General features: G+C 37.7%; 1 protein-coding gene across 1 annotated transcript in view; it reads right to left on the bottom strand.

Annotated features, from left to right (window-relative positions):
* Window positions 1-7,772, bottom strand: part of LOC146485839 (desert hedgehog protein-like) — a 46,737-nt gene extending 38,965 nt beyond the window's left edge. The window contains exon 1 of the mRNA XM_085102783.1: window positions 7,719-7,772. The gene's annotated coding sequence lies outside the window, so the exon portion shown is untranslated. The remainder of the gene's footprint in view (window positions 1-7,718) is intronic.
* Window positions 7,773-12,262: the final 4,490 nt, after the last annotated feature.

Below are 12,262 nucleotides of genomic sequence, written 5' to 3'. Positions count from 1 at the left end.
GTGACGATCTTCAACTCATAACGGCAAAGTTTTGATTTACAACGACGACTTTTTAGCGCTCAATGTAGCGAGGAAAACGATGTCCTGTAACATGGGTACAGTGAGCGGACAATTTTCCGAGCAATTTCTACATTGTCTGCAAGTCAGGAATTTTTGAGTCGGCCACAAAACCTGGCCGAAAAATTCCGCTAAAAATCGTCCGGATGCCCCTGTTAAACGGCATTAATTTTGATGGCAACATTGTACAGTGCGTAAAAGTCATCGTCGCAAATCAAAATGGTGCTTTTTTGTCCCGAAAATCGTCACGTGTAACATTGGCTGTTCGTCACATGTTTCTCTTTGCGAACCCGCCTTGTAATATGCACTGTGGTACCAACCTTTGAAGGTGGCGTTGGCAACAGTCGCGTATAGGTGACATACGTTATGATTGAGGCGATATTGTGTTAAAAGTCATTGTTGCGAATCGGCGCGTGCAACATCAACTTAATATCATTGCGTACCAACTAACTATTAACACGAGACCATATTACTCTCTTTCAAAGCGTGCAAGGAAACCGCTGTTACTGAAACCTTTATTTCAGGAAAGAAAACGTGCCATCGTAGACAACCTATTCAGCGCAAATTTAAGCGATACCGGTGGTCGGTTTTCCGGTTTTTTTTTTCCACTCTGCGAAGAAAAACAAGGACAACAACCTTATTGTTAAAGCTTGTTCAGTCCAAATGATCAAAGAAAATGGGTTTTTTTTTTTTTGGTTACTTTTCATGTTCAACTGTGGATCATTAAGAACTAACTGTCAGAGATCCTTCTGCGACGAAAAATCGGCCAACATTCTCATGGAAACGTTTTCAGTTAAATATGGACCAAACAAGCTTGATCAGTAGTAAATATATGTTTAATATTTATGCCGAAGGAAACCGCTGTCAGTTAAAAGCCTATATTTTAAGAAAGAAAAATGTCTCGTTGTAAACAATTCGGTTTAGCTCAAGGTTAACCAATACAATTGGGCCGGTTTCCTTTCTTTCTTCCTGATTACGTGTTGAAGAACACTGAAAAAACCTTTTTGTCAAAGCTTATTCAGTCCAAATTATGGAAGAAAACGTTTTTGTTTCGTTACTTTTCTTGTTCAATCGTTGACCATGAAAAACTAAAGTTGAGAACCTTTTGCGCGGACTTGAAATCGGCCAACATTCTCAAACGTTTCAATAATAAATATAATGTTAAATATTTATGCAGATCGAAGCGAAAACAAGATCTGTGAGAGGTTTCATTACCGCAAATTTTTCAACCGCACGCAACAAGTGAGCAAAACCCAATTCTTAAATGCCGCAGGAATTTAAGGTTGCTCTAGTAACTCAGCTAGGTCAGAGTGAGAAGTATTGGCTGATGGGCCGAACCACTCGGAAATCCAGTGGTTATGCCTTAAAAACAAATTGAACGTGAAGGATCTTGAGTGGAGTCGTCGCCGGCAAAAGAGGGCAATGTCATCTATTTTTGGCGTCACTTTTAATAGTTGAAAAACATATTGTATTGATGCATGGAAACATTAAAAATAATGGTCGAGGTTTCAGCCAACAATTACTCTACAAGTGTACAGAACCTAACGTTAATTATCTTTCGATGTGGATTGGTAATATGGGGGTGTGACGAATTCGCTCTGACGAATCTCTTTACGGTGGCCAATTTACCTTTGGTTATTATCAGCTTTGTTGATAAACCAAACATTTGTCCCCACTCCCCACCGACGCAGCACCAGAGTTTCTTTAGAAACTCATCCCCCTCCCTCCCTCCCCCCATCCATTCAGTAATATGGAACTGAGTGGATTGTAATCTGAAAACATTTGTCACTTGTTTACGTTCCCCTCGTGTATTTTGGATAAATCGCCAAAAGTTGATCGTATTTTGTTTTGTCTTTGAGAAATCTATCGATATATTCCCTCTGTTCCTCTTAGATAAATTTCATTTTCGAGCGCAGATACTTTGTCAAGTATTCACTTTTGTCCCGAAATGCACCTAACCCTGATTTTGGGTACTTTAAATAAGACAGACTTTTTTGTCGTTTTCATATGACTTCATGTTTGATAGAATTATTTGTGTTTTAGTAAGAGTTTAGGGTAGGGGACACTTTGTGATGTACATAAAGTTCATGCATCACATTAGCGTGCATTTCTGGACAATCATTTGGGCAGTCTTGTCCGCAAAACAGCGGAATTCCTATCACTTTCGGCCCCTTTAACAAAAGTAAAAATTCACAGTAGAAAGTTAATGAGCTCTAGTTCTTAAAATTCTTAACGTAAGAGGCGGAAGTCACAACTTCCGCGTTTAACTTACGAGCAATATTAGGAGATAAAATTAGACTTGGGAACAGAGCCCATATCCTTTGTCTCTAGCACATGCGCGGAAACGAGTTTTCGAGAAAGCTGCGTGGCTCTCGAACAAGGTACTTAAGGACCTCCACAGACGAGGCAGATTGTTACAGGCGACTATTTTAATCGACAACTATTAGCGTTCGGAAATCCGTTCCGCACATGAAAAGTTTGGTTGTCAATCAGCGCCCAGTTGTTCAAAGCCCGATTAAGCTAATCCTGGGTTAACGTGAACTTTGATTCGAGATTATTTACTAACCCATACGAATTCTTCCAAAAGATTTTTGTCCCTCAGTTTTGTCTTAAACTTTTCTTTACCATTAGCTTAAAATTAACCTTAAAAACATTGTTAACGAGCGAGATGAAAACCTCGGTTAACTTTTAATCGCGGATTAGCGTTAATCGGCTTTCGAACAACCGGACCGTGACCCGTATGCTACGTTTTGATCATGAGGGAGCCTGGAAACTTGCTTGTCATGCGCATGTGTACATCGTACAGAAAATGGCGGCCGCCGCAAAAATAGATTTAAGTAATGGATACCTTACTCACAGACGGGAAAAAGTGAGTTGTCGATAAAAGGAAAACTGCCGCTTTTCATATCGACAACTTAAGTAGTTTCCATTATGAAAAGGACTAAAACTACTTTGTTGTCGACGACTTTATCTTTTTCACGGGCCATGTGTAGTCGATAACTTGATTCACACACGATCAGGTCAGTTATTAAAAGACAGTTTAGACGGTGTTTAACAAAACCACGATCTGAGCCATTTTCGATTTTGCCAACAATCATATCTAAACATTATCTTCTGCCGACGGAAACAAGACGGCTTGCATCCTAGACAAGACAACTATTTAACTACTAAAATAAAACACTTATAAACAGATTTGGAGGCTCACCCATTAGTCTTAAGCCGGGGCCTAAGTTAGACTCTGTTTAAACAACTGGCCCCATATGTTTTGTTATCGACAACTTAAAGGTTATCGATAATAGTTCCTAACCGACAACTGAAAGATATACCAATAAAAACTACGCCGGAGAATAGAAAGTCTATTCAAACAACCATGTCTAGGCAAAACGTTATAGGCCGATTATTAAAACGGAGTCTAATTTGAACATAGTTTTGTGCTAATCATGAATCCATGGCTTATTAAAAAGTTACCTCGTTAGACGATCTCAAAAGAGCGGCTTAATTATAAATTATACTATTGAGTAGAACCTTGCTATTTATGCCGGTTAATCCTTCCGTGCATATTTAACACTCGGCAGGAGTAAAACTTCTAAGATGAATTCTAAAGCGAGGAATAAAACCCCTTTCTTAAAGAATTTTGAAACGAATTTCTTATGAAACACTGTAAACAGGCGTTGAATATGGAAACTCCAAAAAGACATCTCATCTCATCTCTTTTGTTGTTGTTTTGTTTGTTTGTTTTTTTTGCACTTAGCCTCGCTTTCCTAATGAGGTTCAAAGCAACTCGAAAATGGCCTATTAAGGAGGGTGCCTACTAATACCGAAGTATTTTTGTGCGGTTTATGACTATGCGAGAAAAGCAGATCTTAGCAAGGCCTATGGGAATCCAAAAAGAGAATTGGGGGTAACCACGCATTTTTTAGAGATAATTAAGCAATATTATCTCTAAAAAACGCCAAAATATAAAGCAATGTATGGGATTTTTTCCAAAATTGAAGCTTAATTATTTCTGAAAAAATGCATGGTTACCCCCAATCTTCTTTTGAGATACCAAGAGCATTTGGTAAGTTCTGCTTTATCCGTATAGTTTTAAACCGCGCAAAAATATTCCTGTATTAGTAGGCACCACCCATAGGAAACCCGAGTATCTCGCGATGCGTAGAACGTATGCGCAGTAACAATAGTAAGCACCGTCCTTAAGGGGAAGTGTCGTGGTTTTTTTTTTACCTCATTTATTAAAATAGTAAAATTAAGACCTTCGTTTAGCTACAAAACAATTCTGGAACAACAAGATTAAAGAAATCAACCCAATTCTTGAAAGGAACAACTCGTGATCTGTTCTAGCGCATTTTGGAAACAAAAATGCGAGAAATTGAAAAACGTTAGCCTAACATTTTTCAAGTTTCAATCCATTCCAACCTACCGCTGTCTCTGACCAGAGGCACTAATTGACAGTTTTATTGCATTGGGGGATAATTTATAACAAACCTAGACAATTATTTTATTCGTTTCTGTTGAGAGACAAACATTTTGGGATTTTGAAATGCGTGACACTTCCTCTTTTAAAGCCCGCCGCAAAAAGAAGAATATTCATCAAGTGTGTGGTCACCCTACTTAGTAAAACATCACAGACTGATAGAGAACATTCAGAGGCGTGCCACTTAATTCATATTGAACTATCCTCCTAGAGAAGTCAGTTATGTTAATATATTAGACCAGCTTAACCTACTACCGCTTGATTTTCGTAGACAAATGCATGATTTAGTTCTCCTGTTTAAGTATAAAACCGGGACTGTTACCAGTAACTTTGGACGTTTCATTCAAACTGCTACTTGGCAGTATAGAACCCGTAATATTCATCAAGCCAACTTTGACCTACTTTCTAGGCACAATCAGGAATACTATTGTAACAGCTACTTTCCTAGGACTGTTAAGTTGTGGAACAGCTTACCTACTACTTAAGTCTAGCCAGAATCTCTTGTGGTTTAGAGTCCATCTTAACAATCACTTTAGAGGACTGCTACAAACTTATAGTCCACCATGATTTGTCAATTATTTTGTATATTATGCAGTCTAATTACTTCTATGATGAATTTTCTTCTTTTTTTTTTTTTTAGCTTAGGGGATTCGTTACAATTGGGGTTCTGCCCTGTTCGTCTCTCCGGTCACGCCACAGCATTGTTATTTAATCTTCTTTTTCTAATGTCATATGTCAATTTGTGTATTTATTTCTTTGTGACGAATTACAAAAAAAAAAAAAAAAAACCTACCATCCCATTAATTGCCTCAAGGCCAATCTCCAACGAACGTGTCTTCCAATTCAAATTGGCCCAGACAATAATAATTAAACTTCCACAAACCCACCCCGCCGCAGGTATAAGTTGTGGTTAGTGATTAAAGATCGTCTAGACGCGTTTTCAAATAAACTCCGTTTGAAAAATTGGTATTTGTGGTTTAAACTTCGTTAGGCATTGACTATCAAAAATAGTGACCAAAACTTCGTTTAAATAACGACCCCTAATTTTCTTTCTCGCAGGCAAATCATAAAAATGGAATTTCATTGGCACATCCAAAGAGTGACTCTTGGTCGGATTGGAATTTGCCAATGCTGGATTTTGTGGAGGGAAGAAAACCGGAGAACCCGGAGAAAAACCCACGGAGCAAGGACGAGAACCAACAACAAACTCAACTCGAGTCATATTGGTGCATAGCGAGTGCTCTCACCATTGCGCCATTCAGTACTGCTCCCCGACAAATAATTAAGGTGAGAGGCTTGTGTATTTACTAAGTAATCATGAGTAGGCTAAAATGGACAACTTCAATCATAATATCGGCACGAGACGCATTTTGCAAAGATAAGTAACTGGATAGCATTTCTTGTTTCCATAATGCGGTGCGTAGGTACATAATGTTTTCTCAGCTGGACATGTTGCCCAATCTTCGACGAGTTTTTCCATCATATACTCTCGAACTAGAGGCAACTAAAAAAATAGTTTCATAATGGCTATTTTTGAAAATCAAGAGTGCGTGATATTCAAGATTGCATGAATCATATAAAACGTTTTGAAATTTTGCACCTTGACTGAGGTTTAACCAATTAGAGTTTTCGGTTAATTATTATATAAAGCTCTAAAGAAATAGAAAAAAACTAATTTGAGAGATCAGAAAAAGAAATGCAGACTATTTTGGTCGCTTTAATTTCGTCCACTTATAGTAACTCATTGCAAAGAAGTTTGTTAGGAAAACTCACTCGAGACAGCCCTCCCACGCTGTAAGGCCAGTTGGTCATGATCGTGCCCTTAAGGTTTAAGGTTTTTATTATTATGCACTATTTCAATGGTTTACAACAAAAGGAAATTACAATATATAAGAAAAGTCTCATAAAAACAGCATTAAATTACATAAATGTGAAAAGTAAAATATGCGCAGTGACCAAAGGAGCTTAGGCTTTTGGGAGACAGCTGAAGAAACATTTGCCTACGCTTTGCAGAATCCACAGCATTAACTCGGCTGATTTTTTTCCTAAGAAAAACGCTTCGTAATGATTATTGAGTCGGCGACTCAATAATCGGGTTGTGTACGTGTACTATCGCACGTAACAAACTACAGACAAAAGCTAATATAGACAGTCTTGAGAAGTGAGTGCTCCTCTCTGAAGCCCCTTCCCATTGAAAATAAACACTCAAAATTAAGATTTCTCACAAAGTATCAGCCGGAGGAGAAATCTAAATATTGTCAACTTTGACAACGTTTTGACAGTTGTTTTTCTATGAACAAGGATTCCGAAGCTCATTCGCTCTTCCTGAGTTTCCGGTCGTTGTAATTTCAGTCGCTGTACGGAATCCACGTTCGGCTATAAACGGAACACGGCTTTCCGTTTGTCTAATCAGTGCACTCCATCAAACTTTTACGCTTTTCAATCGCCGGAAAAGTAAATGTCGACGCTTATTCAAACGAGCTTCCTTTATTCAAAACAAAACAGCTAGCTGTAATGAAGAATCTATAAATAACGGGGCACCCAACCGTTCACTTTGATTGTCATCTGAGTTTAAGAAAGTCTATAGTTTTCTTTCAAAACACTGGAAAACTAATTCCTTTGGTTTTCGAAGGGGGCGAATATGTCGTTAAAACTGAAGAAAAAAATAGGTCAGCTAAATTCGAGAGTGAGATTTCATGCCCTAAAACTTTTTGCTGGAACTTAAATTTCAGCTTTAACATCCGAACAGATTAAATTGAGTAAGCTTTCACAAATGTGTTTTTAAAAGGTCACAACTGAAACCATCTGGGGACATACGAGACATTTTAAATATTGCGCTTAAATTTTCTCGTCGGGTCAGACCCTGAAACTCGAGAGGCCAACGCTGTTTTGTACGCAATTGACTCAGTAGGTAGCTGAACGGGATTAGAACTCATGACCTGTGTGATGCCGGTGCAGTTCTCAGTACCTACGTCCTGATGTATCAAGCTAACTGGGAGCTGGCATCGTTGTATTTCATATAGACAGTATTCCACTTCCAGCAATGAACGTTATATTTATCAATGAAAAATTGTCTTACAACCTTTATAACCAGAAGAGACAGATTGCCAGCCCTTCTGACACCCTTGTGAGATTTCTTAGGGTTTCTGACGACTTAATACGAGTAAAATATTGATAAAACTCTTACCGTACCATCACAGTGGAATTATAACCACTTTCTTCTCTCACACAGCTCACACAGCTCCCACAGCTACAAATGCGTTCGGTGATCGACATGCGCGGGAAAAACTAGTCGGTCACATGATCTAGAAATATTTATTTTCAATTACGCAAGTCACAGTTCAATATTTTTTCTCGATTGACGTCAGCTTATAACATGACGAACTTCCGAAGCAATTGATATATTAAAAGAAGAATCGTGTAATTTGGTGTGGTTAACTTTAGCTGTATCTGAATCAAGGTTTTGTGATAAATTTATTGCTCCAGTTGTCGTTTCTTAGCCGAGTCGCGTTTTATTCATTTAGCACCCTACTGAAAATAATATTATAGTAATGCAATATATTTAATATACTTAAAGTTAACTAATACTGCCTTACATAACGGCTGACTTTGCAGTTGAAATATTGTCATTTCGTATTTGCTTTGCCACACGGCGTATATCGGTTAATTAAAGAATTTTAAAATAGATATAGCGTCGTCAGTTTCACATTAAATTTGTATTCACTTTGGCCCTTAGCCAGAGAACTGGCGAAAACATTGTGTACTTTAACAAATACGAAGGTCGGTTCAATCTAACTGTCAACTTTCACAACTGAAGTTGACAGTGCAGTTGTACCGTCCGTTACGGGTATTGGCATAAGAGAGATTTACATGCGGCCGGAATCGCCGGCAAACGGGAGAAATGGCCACGTGACAATGTTTTCTTTCCTTTGCCGCTAGCTGTTTTAAGTTTCTCAGTAAAATTGAGTAGTTTTGCGTTAGCATGAGAGGCCAAATTGTTTTGCACTGTTCTCATCTATGTACTTATTATTTCAAGAAAACATAAACGCGAATCTCCCGTTTGCCGTTTGCCGTAAACGCCATTCTGGTTCTCTATTTTTAATCAATTGCAAGACCGCTCAAATTTCCTTCGAAGAGATGTCGTACGTAAATATTGTTCTCTTGTGATTAATACTCTGTAAAATTTGTCAGTCATGGTATTTATTTATTTATTTTTATCTGAATTCGCCTTGAGATTTGAGTAGCCGTTGAGGAGTAGCCGCAAAGAGTCACCGCATAGCTTAGCAATTTTAAGCAGAATCGCCCACTCGTTTTGTCGCCTTTTTAAGAGACATATCCGTGTAAGCTTGTTCGGATGCCTAGCTGAAAATCTGAGAGTTTAAGGAAATGGAATCGTATTCTCCAAATTTATACGAGCTGTTGTTGCGACTTCAAGTTCTGAAAATGCTCGCTGACCTCAATATCTAGCATTTTTAATTTTTAACGATGAAGTTACCCCTCGGAAAGAAAAAGATTTAGCTTTTCAGTGTTACGCAATTTTGGATTGATATTTTCCGGAAAAAGACTTAAAATTTTCGTTACTGACAACTAAATCCGAATTAGTCTGACGAACTTGTACCCACCGAAATGAATCGTTGGTTGCCCGATTTTAATATTCTATAAGGCCTCCTATGAGCTTCCTTTTCTATCGATCGGTACACGGGACCCCATGGGCCCAACATTTCTACCAGTCCGTTAAATAGCAAAGTAAACATTCTAGAGAACTGTTCCATTTAGGCGCTGAGTTGAACTCACATTGTGATCCTCGGTTCAATGTCGCGTTTTACATAGACGATTACTAGTAGAAAAAAATTCACGATTTTCATTCGTGCTCCTCAAACTCATTAATAATTCGTCAAGCCAAAACAAAACAAATCACTACCGTGAAGGAGGTTTAGAAATGTGAACCTAATTATCATAAAATTTTGTGAACTTTTGCTTCGAATTTCTCCAAGAATTATCAATAGTTTGAGAAGCTATATCAAACACTCGAAAGAGTGTTTCCTCCTATTTCCAAACGCCTCGAAGTTGGTTGGTTAAAAAATCTCGGCTGCGCCTTGTTTTTCCAACCTACTTCTCGGTGTTTCGAAATCGGAGGAAACACTCTTCCTCGTGTTTAATATATTATTTCTAAATCAAAATTTCCAAGAACGCAGTTACAAAGAGGCACATCTTCTTCAAAGCAGTATACCAGTATAATTTACCAGTAAACGTGGAAAAGCAAGATATAACGTAGCATGTATAGCGGTCAGTAAGCCCGTATAAACGATTTCAACATTTGACCAACATTCATTCAACACTGAAAAGTTGAACGAATGTTCATCATCATTATCGTCATCATCATCATCATCATCATCATCATCATCATCATCATCATCATCGATCTTTATTTACACTCGGATTTTAGAGTAGCTTAATGCAGCTAATATCTCCAAAAATTTTCCCACCCAACCATGAGAATATACGCACAAAGACCAGACCACAACACCGGGAACTACGTCCCCTAGTCTTTGCGAACAGTGAGTGGCTGAACGAAATTGTCAAATGTTGGCTGAACGGAGTGTTCAAACGGTTTCAACGCCATTCAACATTTTCGAGAACAAAGAAAATATTGAATCGATGTTGAATGAACTGTTTAAACGGATTTAAATTTGATTCAACACACTTTCAACAAGATTTCAACATTTTTTTTACAGTTTCAGTTCAACAATGTTGAACGATCTGTTCAAAAGCCCCCGAAATTTGATTCAACAAAGTGTTGAACGCATGTTGAAGCAAATGTTCAAACCGTTTAAAAAGGGCCTTATCACGTCTGCCTTTAACCTGCGATCATATCATGTCAGCCAGTAGTCTGCCTTGAATGCAGGAGACCGATGAACCATATTTTAACATCGTACGTTAAAATACCCTGCTATTACACGTTTACTTACTGTACTTTCTTCCTACGTGAAAATATAGCTGATTCATGAATATTCCTTGTTGTTTGTTTCAAAGTTTACCAGACACTCTCCAATATTAAATAACTAATTGACGTCAAAAGAGAAACCGCAAACTCTGTTTTTAAAGTTTAAATTGTCTAGAACACGTTGACATAGTCTGGCTCGAAGACGGATATTGATTCGGTCTACTACGCAAATTAATGAAGAAGTCGGAGACGGCAGACAATGGTATCGCTTACCTGTTGACGTATGTGAGGGAAAAACCGCAGTTAATGTTGTTTATAATTATTTATATTCAGTACTTCCCCCCATCCTCCTTTTTACTGATTACTTTCCGTCTATGTTTCCTTTTTCTTCCCTTTTGTTATTGTATATAATCACCTGTTGTTATTTTACCTGTCTCGCCTCTGTCGTTCTATTAATCTGTGTAATTTAGCATTAGTTGAGGAAGAACATTCTTCTTCTTCTTCTTCTTCTTCTTCTTCTTCTTCTTCTTCTTCTTCTTCTTCTTCTTCTTCTTCTTCTTCTTCTTCTTTTTCTTCTTCTTCCTCTTCTTCTTCTTCTTCTTCTTCTTCTTCTTCTTCTTCCTCTTCTTCTTCTTCTTCCTCTTCTTCTTATTCTTCTTTTACTTCTTCTTCTTCCTCTTCTTCTTCTTCTTCTTCTTCTTCTTCTTCTTCTTCTTCTTCTTCTTCTTCTTCTTCTTCTTCTTCTACTTCTTCTTCTCCTTCTTCTTATTCCTCCTCTTCCTCTTTTTCCTCTTCTTCTTCTTCTTCTTCTTCTTCTTCTTCCTCCTCATCCTCTTTTTCGTCTTCTTCTTCTTCTTCTTCTTCTTCTTCTTCTTCTTCTTCATCTTCTTCTTCTTCTTCTTCTCCTTCTTCTTCTTCTCTTCTTCATTCTTCTTTTTCTTCTTCTTCTTCTTCTCTTCTTCATTCTTCTTCTTCTTCTTCTTCTTCTTCTTCTTCTTCTTCTTCTTCTTCTTCTTCTTCTTCTTCTTCCTCTTCTTCTTCTTCTTCTTCTTCGTCTTCTTCTTCTTCTTCTTCTTCTTTTTCTTAATTGTTATTACTACCATTAGTAGTAAGTGTTTAATTAATGCAAAACTTACTCGGTACATCAAAAGGCCATGATTTATAAAACAATGGCCATATTTATATTCCTGACCCCAGTTGTTCAAATAGAGAACAACTTTATCCAGCGGATAAGTCGCTATCCAGTGGATAACATGTATTAGTTGGAGTACATTTAATCCGCTTGGTAACGATTTATCAACTGGAGTTCTCGGATAAAGATACCCGTTCATTGAACAACCAGGGCCAGACATCTACGTCTGCCCGGCTGACGCATTCTACGTCTGCGAAAACGTTTTTTTTTCCTGAAGGGATACGTGACAATGGATAGATTTTATCAATCAATCGATCAATCGCATAGTTGCCCACGTAACGTCTAATAAGCTAAAAGCTCGTTCAAGTACGTACGTGCTGAATAAAATATAAAAATAGAAGTATAAAGAAAAAATATTATTCAAATTCTAGCCACCTTAAAGGGGAAGTATCACGAAAATCTGATGTCATTTCAAAACCCAAAAATGTTTGTCTGACCACAGAAACAAAAAATAATTGTCTAGGTTTGTTATATATTATCACCCCAGTACAATAAAACTGTCGATTAGTACCTCTAGCCAGAGATGAAGGAGGTCGGAATGGATTGAAACTTGAAAAATATTAGGCTAATGTTTTTCAAGTTCTCTCAGTTTTGT

The sequence above is a fragment of the Pavona decussata genome, unplaced genomic scaffold (genome assembly GCF_977016875.1).
Source record: "Pavona decussata unplaced genomic scaffold, jaPavDecu1.1 SCAFFOLD_24, whole genome shotgun sequence".
In the NCBI taxonomy this organism is placed as follows: Eukaryota; Metazoa; Cnidaria; class Anthozoa; order Scleractinia; family Agariciidae; genus Pavona; species Pavona decussata.
The sequence above is the reverse complement of the archived record's forward strand: the minus strand, read 5'-3'. Positions and strand labels throughout refer to the sequence as shown.